Below are 20,148 nucleotides of genomic sequence, written 5' to 3'. Positions count from 1 at the left end.
ACCTTTGCTCATTGCAGCCAAAAAGTTCTATTTTAACTTCATCAGTCCACAGGACATGTTTCTAAAATGCATCAGGCTTGTTTAGATGTTCCTTTGCAAACTTCTGACACTGAATTTTTTGGTGAGGACGCAGGAAAGGTTTTCTTCTGATGACTCTTCCACGAAGGTCATATTTGTGCAGGTGTTGCTCCACAGCAGAACAGTGCACCACCACTCCAGAGTCTGCTAAATCTTCCTGAAGGTCTTTTGCAGTCAAACAGGGGTTTTGATTTGCCTTTCTAGCAATCCTATGAGCAGCTCTCTCGGAAAGTTTTCTTGGTCTTCCAGACATCAACTTGACCTCCACCGTTCCTGTTAACTGCCATTTCTTAATTACAATTACGAATTGAAGAAACAGCTACCTGAAAATGCTTTGCTATCTTCTTATAGCCTTCTCCTGCTTTGTGGGCATCATTTATTTTAATTTTCAGAGTGCTACGCAGCTGCTTAAAGGAGCCCATGGCTGATTGTTGGGACAAGGTTTGAGGAGCCAGGGTACATATAAAGCTTTGAAATTTGCATCCCTTGTCCTTTCCTAATGATGACCGTGAACAAGCCACAGCCTTAACAAGCTAATTAAGGTCTGAGACCTTGGTAAAAGTTATCTGAGAGCTTAAAGTTAACAAATTTCACAACATATACTGGTGATATTAAACCTGATTCTGAACTGCTTCCCTTTTAAACCCAGTACTATCAAATAAAACCATCTCGAAACAGTCTTCCACACAGCGAACATCAAGAAGATCCATTCTTTGTCCCAGTGGAATTTTATTACAGTCTCTGGATAGAATATCAGCTGTCAATAACATCCATCTAAATCTAGAAAAATAATAACCACAGATCTTTTTAAAGTGGCATGTGACTAGAATTTAGTGAGAATTCTTCTTTCAACAGAATCTTTCAACAGCCACATTAAATGGCTATTGTAAAACACAATGTCAGCTGCAAAGTCTGTTTGGCAACATTTTGAAGTCTTGATTTCTATTGCCATGGGAAAATGTTTGTATTCAACAAGTGATAGCTTACCAGCAGAAAAAAAAAGTTACAGAGTCATGACCATATGTCTAAACTAGAAGAAACACTGCACAATTTATTTACAATTCTCATACCCAGTTGCATCTCCCAATTAGGATATCTATTACACATGAATGCAGTCACTTTTTCATGGTGTACATAATTGTTAATTGCTAATGCAAGCTCTTGTGTGGAAAGAGAAGAATGGACTGAATCACTTTATGAAATCACTTACTCACTTCCTCCAGTTAAAGCTTAGCTGGCTTATTCTGTGCCTGGTTCCATCAAAGTTAGTTAAGAATTTAAATTGTAAATGAGTATGTCAATGACTAATATATTAATGTGTTGTTGAAAATATATATCATATAATCTAAGGGCATTGTATGAGAACACAGTCCAGGTATAGCAATCATACTTAAAATTTTGGGTAGATTTGTCTGCGTTCAAGAGAAATAAATACAAATGCATTTTTTCATCACCCGTGTCCATTTTACTCCACTGATATCTCATCAAGCTGAAAATATAAATGCATTGTATTATTTTCATGCACCTATGTATAATAATACTTACACATTCAAGTATAATTTATATTAGTTGAGCTATTCAAATAATCGGAGCTTTCAGAATCATTGTCAATGGCCATCATCTGTGTAGTCAAGGATTTTTAACTTGGTTCATTCACTGGAAGAGTTGTCATTGTAGGAAAAAGGCTGTATTGAAAGCTGCTAGTTTACTCTCAAGCAGAATGACATTTATTACCATCACTGGTAATGGTCGTAATAATAATCATCATAACATCCTCTGGCAATGTATTTTTTCCTCGGGGATTCATGCTTTGTGCGGGGCTAGACAGTATGATTAGATGAATAATCCTGCCTTCTTCATTAGTAAAAACACTTTTCCCCCTTAATTTAATATGGACTTGGAATAAATGAGTTTAAAAGCAACATCTGGGAAAATGAAACCTCAGATTTGCAAATATAGAATTTTTGGCACAAACGTTATGCCTTGCGTAAAGTAAAATATTGCCACAGCTCAAGTGCTGCAATTTTCTCCATTAATTGCAAAGCTGTGGAGCAAAGGGATAATTAATCTTAGGCTATACTCATACTGCGCTTTTGGATCAACACAAGTGGTTTTGGGTGTACATCAATGCAAAAAGTGGCAACGTAACCAGAGGGCCACTGAGCACATTAAAACCCAATGGAATAAAAATCTCTAAGAGGCTGTTTCATACAGTGGAGTTCCCAGAGCTTGCTGTAGAATTGCATCCCTGAACGCCAGCCATTATTTTAAAATGAATTTTCTGTTTACATCCTCTAAGTGCCTCATTTAGAGCAGGATGATAACAAAGGACTTTAAAAGATGAAATAAAAAGACAGAGATTTTCTACTATTTCTTCAAGTACCACGGGAATTATCACTCTGAATCTGGCATTATGACCAAAAGTGGATCTTGTTGCACTGATTTACGTCACAGAATCAGTCATCTCTCCTACCCAGTGCTGAAGACAGCCAAACTCTGTCATTTTTCCACAGTGGCCCTGATTTTTAACCCTCTCCTTCTGGTTGGAAAGGTCCGGCCACAGCAGCTGGGAATTAATCATTTATCTTCCAGCAGAATTTATTCCTTCACTCCTCTAACATACCAGGCAATAGGGAGCATTGTAGGCTCCCACAGTAAGCTGACAAGTACTCGCTAAATATTTAGGAAGGGGCAGTATGATAGCAAAGAGATTAGTGTAATCCTATTACAGCACCTGCGGCCCAGGTTCAACTCCACCGCTATCTATAAGGAGTTTGTACGTTCTTCCCAGGACTGTGTGGGTTACTTCCCACTTGTATGGTTTGGTAGGTTAGTTGGTCATATAGAGGTAACTGGGCAGCTTGGAATTATGCGGAAGACCATAGCAAAATAGGATCAGCAACACACATCAAAGTTGCTGGTGAACACAGCAGGCCAGGCAGCATCTCTAGGAAGAGGTACAGTCGACGTTTCGGGCCAAGACCCAAGATGGGGGATCGGGGCATGAAGGGGATCGGGGGATTTCTTTTTTTTTTAAAATGGTGTGCTTGTTGATCTGGATGTACATACATATATTACCAGGTTCCCTGACAGAAAGCCAAGCCTCTCTGCCCAGCAACTCTATTACTCCTGCCAACAGCAATACTTTGGATGTTTTTCTGCTCTCAACTCACCACTTCTTCGGTTTCTCCCTAGCTGCCTACTGCCGCAAAGATTACTGTGACTAAATCCATTCCCACTTCTCGACCAGCTTCACCAGTCGGAATGTGAACCATGCTGAATTCATCTGGTGGTCAATATGGAAACATTAAAATGAGAACAGCTAGTTAAAACAGCTTGGGCCATACAAGAGACTACTGTTGCAACTCTCAAATTAGCTGCCACATCCTGCACTTAAACTCTTACATTAAAATTAGGACAGTTGGGACCCTGCAGAAACCAGATTGGTTGCTCATTAAAAATACACGAGTTAATTACTTGCCGGTAAACCACCCAGATATTGCCAACTGTAATTTTAATAAATAGTTCTGGACATCTGGCTAAACCATCTTCCCAGAGTTGGCAATCTCCTTTAAACGGTGTTTCATAGTATGATTAGATCAGGGTCTAATGATATCAATGTTCTCCCTTGCAATTTTTATTCTGTGGCTATCCATCATGCCGACAAGAAATTTATAACTTCTGGGAGGATGACAAAGCTAAAATTGGAAAGTTTTCTATTCAGTTATTCAGTCCTCACAACATAAATTTGGGTCCCCTCCACACCAAGCTCTCTCCTTGTAACTCTGGTGAAACCTTCCCAGACCATCAAGCCTGAATTACCCAAGAAACATCAGGCTCCCGAACCAGCAGAGATAACTTCACTCACCTCAACTCTGAACTGATTCCACTACTTAAAGACTCACTTTCAAGGCCTCTCCACTCATGTTCTCAGTATCAGTGACTTTTAAAATTTGTAGTGTCTTTTTTTTTTGTACACTGGTTGTTGCCAGTCTTTATTTATAGATTAGATTAGATTATGAGGACACTCAGTCCTCATTTATTGTCATTTAGAAATGCATGCATGCATTAAGAAATGATACAATGTTCCTCCAGAGTGATATCACAAAAAAACAGGACAAACCAAAGACTAACACTGACAAGACCACATAATTATAACATATAGTTACAGCAGTGTAAAGCAATACCATAATTTGATGAAGAACAGACCATGGGAATGGTAAAAAAAAAGTCTCAAAGTTCCGATCGACTCCTGACAGTCCCTGATAGCAGGCAGCAGAAGGGAGAAACTCCCTCTGCAATAAGCCTCCAGGCACCGACAACTGTCGATACATTGGAAGCACCCGACCCCAGCCGACTCTGAGTCCGTCCAAAAACTTCGAGCCTCCGACCAACCCTTCGACACCGAGCACCGAGCATCATCTCTGCCGAGCACTTCGACCCTGTCCCAGCTGCCAGGCAACAAGCAAAGCCGAGAATTCAGGGCCTTCCCCTCCGGAGATTCAGGATCACACAGTAACAGCGGCAGCGAAGTAGGCATTTCAGAAGTTTCTCCAGATGTTTTTCCAGAAATATAGATAGTTCTTCCAGAAATTCTACGGTATTTCTTTATTTTCCTGTAAATGCCTGCAAGAATATGAATCTGAAGGTAGTATACGGAGACATATTCTTACTTTAATAATAAACTTGCTTTGTCTTTGTTCCTCCTTCAGACCCATTTGATTCCCAGCTTTCAGAGAGCTGTGGCTTTTCTCATTTGATAATACCAGGAAGAGGACAGACAGCACATTACAATGCCAGGGTATAAAATAGGTCTGCTTTGCCCATAAGCCATCTGCCCAAAACACACTGGAGTTGTTTCCACTTCCTTTGTCTACTGGGGGTAAATAGGCGAGGAGACAGGAGAAAATGCAAAATATTGATTCAACTGTTTTGCAAATCTGTGCAATATTTGCTTTGGGTGATTACAGTATTAGCTTGTTTCTTATAATTATTTTAATATACCCTCACTTTGAGATCTCTCCATTGACTGGGCTTACACATAGACGTCTTGCTCAGATTTTATTCAAACAAATTCTGTTGTTTCTTCACCGGAGAAGAATTTCAAATCACAGTGCTTTTCCTCAGATCACATTTCCTCTCTCACTCGGTTCTCATCTGAATTGTATTTGCCTTTTAAGCAAATCTTTCACCAGTACTGGCTTTTATAGTTTAGTTTTTTCATTAAGGACAGACAATTCCAACTAAGGAAATGGAAATCCTTCCTTTACAAACAATCCTAGTTTAAGTGAGTATCAAGTTCAAGAAAACTTTATTTGACTTTGGTTTTGGATTTATGATCTGCCATATTTTACATACATATATAATAATTGAAAAATTATTTTATAAGCTGTTAGTTCTCCAATGATTGCCATTTCTTTTTATTTACATTTCAAATTTTCCACCATATTCTAATTCTTTTTGGACAGGAGGAGGAAACCAGAGGTCCACGAGCCAGTCCTTATCAGAGGTGGAGAGGGTCATCAGCTTTAAATCCCCCAGTGTTTTCCTTTTGTAGGGTCGGTCCTGGGTCCAGCACATAAATGCCATTACAAAGAAAGCACGGCCGTGCCTCTACTTTCTTAGAGTTTTGTGAAGATTCAGCATTTCATCTAAATCTTTGACAAACTTCGATAGGTGTGCGGTGAAGAGTATATTGCCTGATTTTATCATGACCGGGTATGAAAAAGCCACACTTCAAATGGAAAAGCCTACAAAAAAATGGTGGATACACCCCAGTACATCACTGGTAAAACACTTGCCACCATCGAGCACATCTACATCAATAAACGCCATCTATAAATTTGCTGATGATACAACCATGTTGGCAGAATTTCAGACAGTGATCAGAAGGGATACAGAAGTGAAATATATCAGCTAGTGGAGTGCTGTCGTAGCTTCAACCTTGCACTTATTGTCAGTAAGACTAAAGAACTAATTGTGGACTTCAGAAAAGGGTAAGACAAGGAAGCACACACCAGTCTTCATAGAGGGATCCAAAGTGGAAAGAGGAAACAATTTCAAATTCCTGGATGTCAATATCTCAAAGAGGATCTAACCTAGAGCCAACATATTGATACAGCTACAAAGAAGGCACGACAGCAGCTATATTATATCAGGAGTTTGAGAAGTTTTGCTATGTCTCCAAAATCACTTGGAGGTTTCTACAGACATACATTGGAGAGTATGCGAACTGGTTGCATCACGGGCTCGGATTGGGGGAGGGGTGCTACTGCACAGGATTGAAGTAAACTGCAGAGAATTGTAAATTCAGTCAGCTCCATCATGAGCACTAGTCTCTATTGAATCCAGGACATCTTCTTCAAGGAGCGATACCTCAGGCAGCATCCATCATTAAGGACCCCCATCCCCAGGTCATGCCTTTTTCTCATTGCTACCATCAGGAAGGAGGAAATGTTAAGGCACCCATTTAACAATTCAGAAACAGCTTCTTCTCCTCTGCCATCCGATTTCTGAATGGACATTGAACCCATGAACACTACCTCACTACTTTTTTATTTTTATTTTTGCATTTATTTTATTTAACTATATTATATAATCTTACTGTAATTCACCGATTTTATTCTCTATTATTATGTATCGTATTGTACTACTGCCGCAAAGTTAATAAATTTCATGACATATGCCAGTGATAACAAACCTGATTCTGATTTTGATTCTGACGTGGAGTGCTGTCGCAGAAAAGCAGCATCTATCTTATCTATCATGAACGCCACGACAGCAAAATTAAATTCAACTAGACAGCATTTAGAAGCGAAGCTCCCATTGAGCTCTCTTCTCTTTTCTCTGTGATGCAAAGGCAAATGGCAAAAAACTCAGCTGCGACCAGCACATCAACAATTTTATCTGGATATTTTCCAGTAGGAGTGCCTCCATAACACATCAACCACATAGTCATCCCTCAGTGTGAGACAGTAAGTATAGACAATCTCAACGTCTTTGAGGGGCTGGATACTTTGTTTGTTTTTGTCGATGTCTGCATTTGCCAAATTCTTTACGATTCTGCAGACGTATCCTGATAAAGTATACATTGACCATTTTATGAAGCACAGGAAAAGTAACCTATTTGAACATCAGGCTAAATTTAATCCTCATTTTTTTTTGCCAGACCAATTTGCTTTTCCACTTATTTAATTGACCCACAAGTGCAACAACTGACCAATCTGTTCCAGTCTGTACTCTACTATTGCCAGAAATTAAAGTCAATCCAAAGATTCAGTTTTGATTCAGATATTTTATCAAGAAAATTCTATCAATAGTTTATTATGGAACTAAGCTTTCCCAGCTGTCCAATGCACTAAACCCACTCTATCAAATCTGACCAATGGTGAAGTAGCAAACTTTCATCTACTTAAATTACTAAGTAATACTTCAGGCTCCTTCCAATCTATAAGTATATTTGACTTATGTATAATGTTTCCAAAATCATGGGGAACATTTTGCAATGAGCTAGAGTAATTAACATAGTGCTGCACATACATTCATCACTGTATTTCAGAATCAGAGTCAGGTTTAATATCATCGGCAAATGTTGTGAAATTTGTTGTCTTTGTGGCAGCAGTACAATGCAATACATAATAATAGAGAAAAGCTGTGAATTACAGTAAGTATATATTAGTTAAATCAAATAAGTGATGCATTTTAAAAAATTTTTAAAAAGTAGTGTGGTAGTGTTGATGGGTTGAATGTCCATTCAGAAATGTCATTTGTATACTTCTCTAGAACTCATCACATACATGGTTTATCTTATCTAAAACTTAGGTTGTTAATCCTTTATTGTTACAAGTTGCAAGCCAACAACTGCCTTGGAGAGGGCTGACAGAACCTGGAGTGGCTGGGTGGAGATGAGTCATGGACAAAGAGAAGGAGCTAAACCAGGCCTTCTGAAATCTCTAATAGCAGGGACTGTGTACACATGTAAGTAAGTAAGTACACATCTGCTACACAAATTTCAATGGACATTTCGGCACACAATCATTCTGAATTAAAGCAGCCCAATCTAATTATCAGATTTGTACATGCACACTTTGACAATAAATTGAACCTTTGACCTTTGAACCTCAAGTCTTATTCCAGTATGAATGGTCAATTTTAATGCAGCACCAAGACCAAAACATAGTCCTACTGTTACATGTTGCAGAGTTTCTTGCATCAGGAAACTTCTGAATTTTGTTTGGCCCTGTGCCTCACTCCACAATTAGCTGAAAAACTAAGATCACTTGTGCTCTGCAGCTGAGTCTATCTTTATCTCAAAGGATTTTAAAATTTTATTCTGGTACTCCACCATGCCTAAGAAACTTTAATAGGGTACACATGCTGGTAGAAAGGACTGGGGATACATGGCTCACTACAAATTCTGGCCACACTTTTCAAATTAAAGGTCAGCAATCTATATCTTTAACCAAATGTAGCTTACGAATAAAATAGCCTGAATCTAATAGCGATTATGGAATTTCTTTTTCTATGCACGTGTTACACTGGAACACTTGGATGTACAGTGTGAGGTGCAATGAATGAACCTCCATCTATATTGAAAAGGTCATTGTTATTTTAAGAGCAGGGCGTACGGTACTTTTGTTGTGCAGGTCGGATAACAGTGCTGTGACACATACACTTGGTCATGAAAAATGAACTCAAAAATTCTTCGCGTATTTAAGTCTTAAAAATGTTCATAATGTTTTGCGAACAATGTAATGGGTTGCAGATGAGAAGAGCTATTTATCTAAAACTGAAAACCAAAACACTTTTGATTACAAGCTAATAGCCCTTCAAAGGAATTGCCCTTGGCACATTGGAAATCAGGCATTAATCTGAATTGTGTTTGAGATTTACTACAGTCTCTCACACAAGCTGTGTCAAACTGAAGGAGATGGTGGCAGGTAAAAGGCATATGCCTGGATGTAGAGCCCTTTGGTGGCGTGCTTCTCTGCAGCTCACGACTTAATTTTTATAAGAAGTAAGATGTAACGGGAAAGAAGGGACTTACTGCTATTTGCGGGGTCTGCCGTTCACCGCTGCATCTGACACGTTCGTGCACAGAGGAGCCTGAGCATGCGCAATAACATCCAACACCATGCTACATCTGCCTGCCCGCCTCGATGTTTACGGCCAGCGCACTCATACAGAAGTAGGCGGTAAATGCGAGTAAACACCGCTTCAGTACCACTTAAAGGGGACATGCTAGAGCAGGCGTTTATTCAGAGCTGGCACCATGCCTCAGGTAGGTCCCTCCCGAGTGATCTACTTTTCCAGCTCTGCTGTCCATCCACATCCACCCACCTCTCTCCTGATTCTCACCAGAGTCGCAGTCCTCACCCATCTCCCTCATAGCCACCAATCTGCCGACGCAACTTGACCCAACCTTCTCCCCTCTACTCAATCTGACACCCGACCTGCCCCACCCTCTGACAGCTAAAATCCCCCTCAGGCAACGGATCTGTTCTTCGGACCCAATACCACACCCACTGTTGGTCCAGGTTCCGGCATCTCCCTTCTCGTCTTGTGCCACCACACCCACAGTTCTGACGACCCAATCGCCATACCATTCTCCATCTGCCTCCACCCTCTGCTACCTCCCCCTCTCCACGAACTAGTGACACAAACAGCCCTCCTACTTTCAGAATTATGTTGCCTGCCCCGGCTTGCCAACAGTCTCTTGGTTTAGAACCATGAATTTCATCAGATACTCGCTAAATGAGTATTCATGTTCGTCTTTATAATTTAATTTTATAAATAGGACTACCTCTGAGCTTGATGTTTTCCAGAAGGGCAATAAACTAGGGCAATAGTTTTGTTTATTCTGTTAATTTATCCAAAAAAAAGGCCCGCCTTGGGTTAAATGGAATCATTTAACTGTGCCTTAAGTGAATCCAGGAACTTCTTGAACTTTCTGAAGGTTCCATTCTATTGATCAAGTTTTACCTTTGTAAATTGTGCCTCCCATATGGCATTATAGCAGCTCATAGAGGAAACAAGCACTTTGGATCACTGATTTCATGCTGATCTTTAATCACCCATTTACTACATACCACATTGATGCTATTCTTTAGTCTCCCACATTCTCCTCAAGTGCTCCAGATTCTGCTAGTCACCTACATGCTAGTGGCAATTGACAGTAGCTACTAAGCCACACATCTATAGGATACAGCACCCTGAGGAAAGCCACGCAGTCATAGGGAGAACATGCAAACTCCACATAGGCAGCACCCATATTGAACTTGGTACGAAGTGTTCTGCTCTGAGTTTGCTTAAAACTACTGTATTTTGTAATACAGTAGTTTTAATCAAAAGGTTGTTAAAAAGATTGTTCAGCTATTGGCTCTTTTATCTGCTCATAATTAACATTTTCTCCCTATCTGTCCATTCATCTATTTAGGGTTTCCATTTCCTGTAGCTCCTGCTTTCTTGGTGAAACATTGGGTTCAGTGACTTTCAGACATGTATTTAAATAAATGCATAGAGGCAGCAGAAAATACCTGTACAAGCTTTTAAATCAAAGGTGCAGATGGCAGGAGAACCCAAAGGTTGATTCAGTCCCTTAATTTCATATGCAGATCTTTATTGACCTGAGTTTTGCAGCAAGAATATTGTCAGGGCTATTAGCACTAATTTTTTACTGAATAATTCTTTGTCTCCATATGTATGGCTAAACACAAAAGTCAGGGTGCCAAAATCCAAGTTGTTCTGCTCCTCCAGAATCTTCTCTCAGGGGTTCCCAACCTTGAGTCCACACCCCTTTTGCTGAATAGAAAGGATCCATGGCATAGAAGAGTGGGAATTTGTAGTGTTTATTGACTAAATGGCCATGAACTATGCCTAAGAAAGTTAGAGCTTCTCCATTCAATTTCAGGTTTTAACTTGGTTTTAAGTCATAGTTGTGAGCAAACAGAGCTCTGAAACTGAAGGCTGACATGTAAAATATTGATTTCAATTACTATTGCAATTTGTTATAATTGTTTTTTTTCTTTATCTATGTCTCTTTTATTTACCCCTTAATCATAACTTCATTCCAGCTCGTCAATATTTTTGCAACTGGATATCTTCTTTGTTGTTGAAAGATTTTGTTATTTGTTTCAGGTATCTATAATTTCCATTAATTTCCTGTCTTCTGCCTCCCATGCTTCTTGAAGAGTGGAGTGACAGCTGCAGTTTTCCAGTCTTCCGGAACCATTCCAGAATCTAGTGAGTCTTGATAGATCATTCCTAATGCCTCCACAGTCTTCTCACTTACCTCTTTCAGAACCTTGTGGTGAAGTCCATCTGATCCAGGTGACTTAACTACCTTCAGACCTTACAGCTTCCCAAGCACCTTCTCCCTAGTGATAGGAACTACACCACTTAGTTCTGCCCCCTGACACTCTCAAACTTCTGGCGTACTGCTAGTGTCTTCCACAGTGAAGACTGATGCAAGATACATATTCAGTTCATCCGCCATTTCCTTCACCCCTATTACTACTTCTCCAACATTATTTTCCAGTGATCCAATATCTATTCTTGCCTCTCTTATTTTTTTATATATCTGGAAAAACAAAACTTTTGGTATTTATTTGATATTGGCTCACTTATCTTCATGTTTCTTCTTTTCCCTTTTTATGGCTTTTTTGTTGCCTTCTGTTGGTTTTTAAAATCTTCCCAATTCTCTAACTTCCCATTATTTTTTCTCTATTATATGCCCTTTCTTTTACACTTTTGTTGCCCTTGACTTTCCTTGTCAGCCATAATTGTGTCATCCTGCCTTTAGAATACTTCTTTGGGATATTTTAACTTCGTCAGTCCACAGGACTTGTTTCCAAAATGAAACATGCTTGCTTAGATGTTCCTTTGAACCTTTTGAATAGAACTTTTTGGCTGCAATGAGAAAAAGTGCGTTTGGAGAAAAAAGGGTGCAGAATTTCATGCAAAGTACACCTCTCCAACTGTTAAGCACAGGGGTGGATCGATCATGCTTTGGGCTTGTGTTGCAGCCAGTGGCACAGGGAACATTTACTGGTAGAGGGAAGAATGAATTCAATTAAATACCAGCTAATTCTAGAAGCAAACATCACACCGACTGTAAAAAAGTCGAAGATGAAAAGAGGATGGCTTCTACAACAGGATAATGAACCTAAACACACCTCAAAGTCCACAATGGACTACCTCAAGAGGCGCAAGCTGACGATTTTGCCATGGCCCTCACAGTCCCCTGACCTAAACATCATTGAGAATCTGTGGATAGACCTCAAAAGAGCAGTGCATGCAAGACGACCCAAGAATCTCACAGAACTAGAAACCTTTTGCAACGAAGAATGGGTGACAAATCCCCCAAACAAGAATTGAAAGACTCTTAACTGGTTACAAAAAGCGTTTACAAGCTGGGATACTTGCCAAAGGGGGTGTTACTAAGTACTGCCATGCAGGGTGCCCAAAGTTTTGCTTCAGGCTCTTTTCCTTTTTTGTTATTTTGAAACTATAAAAGATGGAAATAAAAAAAGTTTTCTTGCTTAAAATATTAAAGAAATGTGTCAACTTTAACTTTGTGCCTTTTGGAAATCAGTTCATCTTTTACTCGCTTAGCTATTCACAGTAACAGAAATTTTGACCAGAGGTGTTCAAACTTTTGCATGCCACTGTATCTCTCTTGCGCCTCCTGAGTTGCTCCCTTTAATTCCAGCCATTGCTGCTCTGCTGTCATCCCTCCTAGTGTCCTCCCTCATCCCTTTACTCCACTGTAATACTGATACATTTGACTCTAGCTTCTCGCTCTTAAATTGCAGGTAGAATTTAATCATATTATGATCACTGCCTCCTAAGGTTTCTTTTGCCTTAAGCTTCCTAATCAAACCTGGTTCATTACACAACACCCAATCCCTCATGGGTTCAACCACAAGCTGCTGTAAAAAGCCATCACGTGGGCACGCTACAAAATCTCACACTTGGGATCCAAAATCAGCACCAACCTGATTCTCTCAATCTACCTGCATATTGAAATCCCCCATGTCTGTTGCAATACCGCCCTTTTGACACACATCTTCTGTCTCCCAGATTAATTTGAAGCCTGCATTCTGGCTACAACTATCAGTGGCTACCCCTTAACATGCTTGTTTTATTAACATAATATTTCCATATAAATAAAATCTCTTCACTTCTTTTTTGATCCATGCCCAACCCCTCATCGGTTTTGATCCAGGCTGTGTGCACCCAAAGCCCAAGCCGTTAGCTCCTGATTGTACCAAACTCATGATCAGCACTGCAGCTAACAATCATCACCTAATTCTTGATCGCTTTCCCAGCTCCCAATTAATTCTTCCAATTTGCCTTTTCTACCTATTCTTGATCACTGAACAACTGTACAACATCCCCCCTTCCAACTCCCAATCGTCCTTCAATCAGCCACCCCAAGAGACAAAATGGAAAATAGGAGCCCTTGATAATAAGATATAGGATAAAGACAGTAGAAAGGGATGATCATAGCTTATAAACTCAAGAAGGCCATTTCAATCAGGAAATTGGAAGTGCATGGAACAAAGCCCTTTACTTGTAGACAGGGCAAACTGAATTAGCAGTAATAGTGGAAAAAAAAGCATGAAATGTGTAACAGATAGTTTTTGAAATCAACGTATTGAGAAACTAGCAACAGAATTTACTGTGCCTAATATTACACAATAAGAATGAGTTGATTAATAATTTGGCAGCTAGAGGGAATATTAGTGAAACGTGATCCTATTATGTTGGAATTTCATATAAAACCAAATAAAGGTTTTGTTCATCCTGGTAGCAAGGTCTTAAATCTAAACAAACCAAGCTACAAAGGCATGAGTCAGCAATTGTAGACTGCAAAACTACATTAGAATATTTGACAGTAAATAAGCAATGGCTACCATTTAAAGAACCATTACATAGTTCACAACAAATCCTTCTTTGGCAGTCCACTGGGTTGAAGACAGATTACTTCCACTCTAACTCAAAGGAGTGGAGACACCTGGGTATGAACCTTATGACCTAGGATGGCTGCTGTAATCCAATGATGATGGGATACCAAGTTCTGCTGCATGGACTAGCACCTATGTACATGGGCATGTACAAACACACACACTCTAAACGCAAAGAGATACACTCTGATCACACAAACATACTCACGTACACATGTGGACACAGATATGATGGTGTCCATATCGTCTTCCTCAGCTCCTATCACTTATATTCCACCACCCCCAACTCTTAATCCCTTCCTAGTTCAATCCCACTTCCTTTAGTTTGCCTTGTTCTGTAACCCCCTTCCCTAACCACCTCCTTGAGTATTTTCCTCTTTCAACCTCCAGAAAATAGTAGATTGTTCATTCGTGCAACACACACAAAATGCTGGAGGAGCTCAGCAGGCCAGGCAGTATCTAGGAAAAGAGTACAGTTGATATTTTGGGCCATAACCCATCGTCTGGACTCTATTGGAGTCCTAATCTCTATTAGAATGTAATCGTTCATTCATTATGTGCCGTGTTGTATGACGTTAGTGATCATGGTCTTTCCATGACCATGATTGTTCTTGGCAAATTTTTCTTCAGAAGTGGTTTACTATTGCCTTTTTTTGGGCAGCGCCTTTACAAGAGGGGTGATCCCAGCCATTATCAATACTCTCCAAAGATTGTCTGCCTGGCGTCAGTGGTCTCGTAACCAGGACTTGTGATATGCACCAGCTGCTCATACATACAACCGTCTATCACCTGCTCCCATGGCTTCTTGTGACCTAAGTAGGGGGCTAAACAGATGCTACACCTTGCCTAAGGGTAACCTGCAGCCTAGCAGAGGGAAGGAGTCACTACACCTCCACCCTGGTATCTCCACCCTAACATCCAGGTGAACAATGGGTCTAAAATAAAATGGGGACCTGAAAGAAATTAACAATTCTGATAAAAAAAACAAGTATTGTAAAAGTAATGTGACTGAAATGTGGTAAGTGCCCTTGGGATACAGGTCATCCGATCCTGGGTTCTTATCACCTTTCAGTTCCATTAAAACACATGGTTAAATGCATTGGTTGACATTCAAAAATCCATTGATTCGAAAATGGAAGGTATGAAATATAACCTCTCCTTTAAGAGGGGAGGTAAAATATAAAAGTTAGCCTAATAGCAGGAGTAGGGAGAATGCTAATAACCGTTATTAAGGAAGTGGTAACTAGATACTTTGAAAATATTAATAGGATTGGGTAGAGTATTTATGAAAGCAAAATAATGTTTGACAAATCTGTTAAGAGTTTTTTGAGGTAGCAGCTGGCATGATACATCAGGGAGAACAACTGAACGTTGTGTATTTGGACTTTCATAAGGCTTTTGATAAAGTGCCAGACCAGAAGTAATTAAACAAACTCAGAACACATGGAATTAATGAAAACATATTGAGATGAATTGATGATTGGTTAATAAAGCAGAAGCAGAGCGTTGGAATAAGTGGGTAGATTTTGGGCGGTGAAGCTGTGACTCCTGGGGCACTCTTGGGATCAGTACTTGGGTCTGAACTTTCACCAAAAAGACCAGTCAAGATAGAAGCAGAATTGGGCCATTTGGCCCATCAAGTCTGTTTCACTGTTTTATCATGGCTGATCAATTTTCCCTCTCAACTCCAATTTCCTACCTTCTCCCAGTAACCTTTCATGTCCTGACTAATCAAGAACCTATTAACTTAATGCCTTAACTACACCCAATGACCTGGCCTCCACAGCCACCTGTGGCAATGAATTTACAATTTCAGTAATATTGTAAATATATTGTTTGATTAACAATCTTTGGGATTATTCCATCGGAAGCAGGATATACTCCTGCTTCCGCCCAGCGGATGATAGCCTTTTCAACTTTATTGGCTAGGAAGGCCATTTTACTTAAATGGAAGGACCCTAACCCTCCTACTGCCTTTTATTGGCTTTCCTCTATCATGTCCTGTTTAAGTCTATAGAAAATAAGAAGTCGGACATTGGATACATCCTTTAAATTTGAAGAAATCTGGCGACCTCTTAATAAATTTTTTCATATGATCTGATTTTTGTACTGATTCTCTTCCAGCTATTTTTTCAGAACCTTGGATTTGATCAGAGTGTCTCTCTTCTCTTGGTTTTTCTCTCAGGATGGACTGCCCAGTCCTTTTTTCCTGTTTAGAATAGTTCTATTTTTCTTTTTTTATATAAAAATTTCTGATAGTCTTTCCTTTCTTCATAAATTGATAAGAGGAGAATGAATTACATTTATTTCTGTATTATACATTCTATATCAAATTTATACTTTGTAGATCAATACTATGTGTGATTCTGATATTGTTTATTTTACCTTCTGTATGTACTGTTATTGACATATATACCAGAGATATTCTCCACCTGTTTGTATACATACTTTTTTAAAAAATCAATAAAAAGATTGAAAAAAGTCTTTGTTGTTTAAAATAATTCATAACAGGTTATATGTAAAAGCACGTGAGTGGCATACGTCATTATTCTACCACGATGTAAGTGCATGCCTCGGCTAAAGTAAAAACGAAGTACATGAGTTAACCCCAGCTCTCCTGTGTTTTTCTTTTAATCAGCTTGGGAGTTACACAATGAATACTAACATTAAATTTGCCTTCCTCACCATTGACTCAATCTGCAAATTAATCTCCAGGGAATCCTGGATGAGGACTCTCAAATCCCTTCACACCTCAGATTTTTATATTTTCTGCCCATTTAGAAAATAGTCTGCACTTTCGTTCCTTCTACCAAAGTGCATGACCATACACTTCCCAACAGTGTATTCCATCTGTTCTTCTTTGTCTATTCTACTAATCTGTCTAAGTCCTTCTGCAGCTTTCCTGCTTCCTCAACACTACTTGCTCCTCCACCTATCTTCGTATTGTCTGCAAACTTGGCCACAAAGCTATCAATTCCACCATCCTAATCATTGACATATAATTAAAAAAAAGTTGTCCCCAAACTGCCCCCAGTCGAACACCTTCCTCAACACAAAATAATCTGCAGATGCTGTTGTCAAAGGAACACTCACAATGCGCTGGAGGAACTCAGCAGGTCAGTCAGCATCAGTTGAAAAGATTAGTCGATGTTTCGGGCCGAAACCCTTCGTCAGGACTGAAGGAAGAACCTTGGGGAGGGTTTGAAGAATGCTGGTAGTTGAAAAAAACAGTAATTTGAAAGACAAAGGGGTGGGGGAGGGGAAGCAGGTGATTGGCAGGAGAACAATGCGCAGTGGTAGAAGGAGGTGGAACTATGAGGGAGGTGATGTGAAATAGGGATAGAGGAAGGGAGGGGGAGGGAATTACCGGAAGTTGGAGAATTCTATGTTCATACCAAGGGGCTGGAGACTACCTAGACGGTATATGAGGTGTTGCTCCTCCAACCTGAGTTTAGCCTCATCATCTCCTCTACTGCCATGATGAGGCTAAACTCAGGTTGGAGGAGCAACACCTCATATACCGTCTAGGTAGTCTCCAGCCCCTTGGTATGAACATAGAATTCTCCAACTTCCGGTAATTCCCTCCCCCTCCCTTCCTCTATCCCTATTTCACATCACCTCCCTCATAGTTCCTCCCCCTTCTACCACTGCGCATTGTTCTCCTGCCAATCACCTCTCTGCTTCCCCTCCCCCACCCCTTTGTCTTTCAAATTACTGTTTTTTTCAACTACCAGCATTCTTCAAACCCTCCCCAAAGTTCTTCCTTCGGTCCTGACGAAGGGTTTCGGCCCGAAACGTCGACTAATCTTTTCAACTGATGCTGACTGACCTGCTGAGTTCCTCCAGCGCATTGTGAGGGAACACCTTCCTTACTGCCTGACTACACATTGCATCCAGTCGCCCCATCCTCAGCCCTATCACTCTGGCTCCCATTCCCCTGCCAAATTAGTTTAAATACTCTCCAACAGATCTAGCAAACGTGGCCACAAGGATATTGATCCTCCTCAGGTTCAGATGTAATCTGCCCCTTTTGTACAGGTCATATCTTCCCTAGACGAGATCCCAATAATCCAGAAATCTGAAGCCCTGTCCCCTGTAACCAGTTCCTCAGCCAGACATTCATCTGCCAAAGCATCCTATTCTTACCCTCACTGGTGCGTGGTACAGGCAGCAATCTAGAGATTACTACCCTAGAGGTCTTGCTTTTCAGTTTTCTACCTCACTCCCCAAATTCACTCTTCTGGATCTCCACCCCTTTCCACCTATGTCATTGGTGCCAATACTTCTGGCATCTTACTCTCCCCCTTTAGAATGCTGTGGACTCAATCCAAGACATCCCTGACCCTGAGAGGCAACATACCATCTGGGTGTCTCTTTCATGTCCACAGAATCTCCTGTCTTTTTTTAGGCATCCGTTAGTCTTGCGAGACCATGGATCTGCGCCTGGAAAGTCTTCACTCTCCAGGGCGCAAGCCTGGGCAAGGTTGTATGGAAGACCAGCAGTTGCCCGTGTTGCAAGTCTCCCCTCTCCACGACACCAATGTTGTCCAAGGGAAGGGCATTAGGACCCATACAGCTTGGCACCAGTGTTGTCACAGAGCAATGTGTGGTTAAGTGCCTTGCTCAAGGACACAGCATGCTGCCTCGGCTGGGGTTCGAACTAGGTCGCTAGTCCAATGCCTTAACCACTTGGCCACGTGCCCACACAACATCTCGTGTCTACTTCTCTAACTATGGCATTCCCTATCACTGCTGCTGTTATCTTCTCCCCACCTTCTGCGTTGTCAGGAAAAGTGAAGATTGTCAAAGCAGCATCTTAGATGATGATTGATGTTGTGCAATGGGTGGGGGGGTGGATGTTATGTAGAATCTAAGCACTGCTTCTAATGACTGGGTAAGTTCAGCTGTTGTACTGCAAGTGTAAGAGTATCAATCAGCACTGTATATTGTTGGGCCTCAGTGTTGTACAACTAATTATTGCCATTTGTGCTCAATGTTTATAACAGAGGATGAGGTAGAAGTGAATCCGGGGAGAATTTGTTTTTTTTAGCAGGGGAAATGCATATCTCTTTAGTGAGGCTTTCCCATGCATTTGTTCTTGTTCAGAAAAAAGGGAGCATCATTTTAAGATGATTGGAGGAAAGCATAGGGAGGGGTGTCAGAGATAATTTCATCACACAGTGAATGGTAGGTGCATGAAACACCCTGCCAGGGTGGTGCTAGAGGCAGATACATTAGGGGTATTTAAGGAACTCTTAGATAGGCACAGGGTGATAGAAAAATAGAGTGTGAAATAAGAGGGAAGGCCTAGATTGATCTTAGAGTAGGATATACTTATTGTTCTATAGTTTTGCTGAGTATGCCCACAAGAAAATGAATCTCAGGGTTATATATGGTGACATATATGCACTTTGATAATAAAAATTTACTTTGAACTTCAAATTTTAACTGGTCGGCTCACAAAGGGCCTGTACTGTGCTGTATTGTTCTATGTCCTAGAAACAAATACTAAAACACCAGAGAAGTTCTGAGAACATGACTAATAATTTTTTGCTGTAAATTTACAAGTTATTTAGTATCTTGACATTGAACAAGAAATTTTACACCAGAGCTTTAACTGTTAGTGTTTTGATTTTACTAAAAAGGAACTCACATGCTCTGTTACATTAGCTTTGTTTGGCAATAATGGGTTCCTCAGTGTTTTTAGTTGGGCCAATGATGAATGACCTGAGTTTGTTCAGCTTTTTTTCACTGATTTCTGTTTGACATTTGCTTACAATATATATAAACATTAACACCTACAGAGCATATTTAACTCTTTGGCTGCGCCTTCGTTAATGTGGAACTCTTCTAGTGCTCAGTTATTAGTCCAGATTACTACATTTTGGTGTGGAAAATGGTTTCCTTAACAAAAAAAAACTCATGGTGAAATAAGGAAACACAGGCTGTGACTCCCCATGGCGACACCTCATCACTGACTTCATCAAAAATAAAACCGTGGCCCGTGTGTGATTGCAGTGCCCAAAGCAAAGTTTGACGCAAACCTGTTCCATCTGGCATTAGTTCTTTTGACTGGCACATTTTTAAACAGTTTGACAAATCT

General features: G+C 40.3%; 1 long non-coding RNA gene across 1 annotated transcript in view; it reads right to left on the bottom strand.

Moving 5' to 3' along the window:
* The window catches only part of LOC140210843 (uncharacterized), a 95,014-nt gene extending 85,465 nt beyond the window's left edge, over positions 1-9,549 (bottom strand). Inside the window, exon 1 of the long non-coding RNA XR_011889308.1 lies at positions 9,125-9,549. This is a non-coding gene — a long non-coding RNA (uncharacterized lncRNA). The remainder of the gene's footprint in view (positions 1-9,124) is intronic.
* Positions 9,550-20,148: the final 10,599 nt, after the last annotated feature.

The sequence above is a fragment of the Mobula birostris genome, chromosome 16 (assembly GCF_030028105.1).
Source record: "Mobula birostris isolate sMobBir1 chromosome 16, sMobBir1.hap1, whole genome shotgun sequence".
Classification (NCBI taxonomy): Eukaryota; Metazoa; Chordata; class Chondrichthyes; order Myliobatiformes; family Myliobatidae; genus Mobula; species Mobula birostris.
This window is presented reverse-complemented; position numbering and strand designations above follow the sequence as displayed.